Genomic DNA, 1392 nt, shown 5'->3' with positions numbered 1-1392 from the left:
GGACTCAGCGCCTGGGACCAATCAGATAAGACGCAAAGCACGTCTCGGCGCACATAACTAGTTCCCGCCTTGGGCAGGGAAGAAAAAAACAAGGTTGGCGCCAAACTCCCGTAGTTTTCTGCGGGTGTTAAGAGAAAGGGGCGGGGCGGAAGGCGGCGAGGACGGCGACGGGGCGGGTCCTAGGTGCGGAAGGGGCGTGGCCTGAGCGGAAGAGGGGCGGGGCCTGGGGGAGCTCATTAACGAAAGAGAAAGTAAACTCTGGAAAGTCTATCATTTATTTAATCCTTTACTCTTTAAGTTCTGTTGCGTGTCAGCTGCGTGCTAGACAGAGTTCTAGGCTCGATGACGATGAATAAACTTGTTCCCTGTCCTCAGGCTTTCTTGGATGATAGGCAGACCACCTAGCTCAGGCTGTTGGGAGCTGCGAGGATGGGATACTGGTCTAGTGGGCTGGGAGAGAGGAGAGCTTTTTAGGGGTGGAATCCCTGAATTGTCTTCTAGCAACCAAGGGTACCGGTACGTCCAGCCTCAGGGCTGCGGCCTGAGCCACTGATAGGCCGGGAAGTAAAACAAAGCCATCTTCCTCCACTCCTTCCAGAGTTGGCCTCTACCCCCTCCTCCCCATGCCCTCCCCCGCTTCTCTCTCCTGCCTCGGCATCAAGTGATCCTCCGGCCTCCCAAAATGGCTGGGATTACAGACATGAGGCTCAATCGGCCTCTTTTGATCCCTACCCCCTCATTTCCTTTGCTTTGTCCATTTCATCCTAAACAAGTGTCATATCAACTTATTACTTTTTTTATATTAGAAAGTATAGTTTATTTGGAAAGTACATTAGAAAGAGGAGAGGAGAGAGGAGATAGAGAGAGATTCACCAACCCAAGGTAGAGGAGGGGGCCAAAGCTTAGGAAAACATGGCCTGGCCATAGGTCAAAAAACCTATGACCAGACGTAGTTTAGCAAGGCAATGGCTACTTTTTTTGTTTGTTTTTTCAAGCCGGGGTCTCACACTGTCACTCAGGCTGGAGGGCAGTGGCATGCTAACAGCCATCACAGCCTCAATCTGCTGGGCTCAGACAATCCTTACACCTCACGCATCCAAGTAGCAGGAACTACCCGTGCGTGCCACCACAACCAGCTAATTTTTACAAATTTATTGTAGAGAAGGTCTCTCCAAGTTGTCCAGGCTGTTCTTGAATTCCTGGGCTCAAGCAAATCTCTCACCTCTGCCGACCAAAGTGCTAGGATTACTGGTGTCAATCACTATGCCTGGCCTACATGTTTTTAAGTTTTCGCAAAGGCCCCCATTTTGGGGAATTATGTTCTAGGAGAGCACTACTTCCTAGATTCTCCCCCCTCCCTAGTTCACTTTTCTTTTTTTTTTTTTTTTTTTT

The sequence above is a fragment of the Carlito syrichta genome, unplaced genomic scaffold, assembly GCF_000164805.1.
Source record: "Carlito syrichta isolate Samal-C Ts95f unplaced genomic scaffold, Tarsius_syrichta-2.0.1 Scaffold311873, whole genome shotgun sequence".
In the NCBI taxonomy this organism is placed as follows: domain Eukaryota; kingdom Metazoa; phylum Chordata; class Mammalia; order Primates; family Tarsiidae; genus Carlito; species Carlito syrichta.
The sequence above is the reverse complement of the archived record's forward strand: the minus strand, read 5'-3'. Positions refer to the sequence as shown.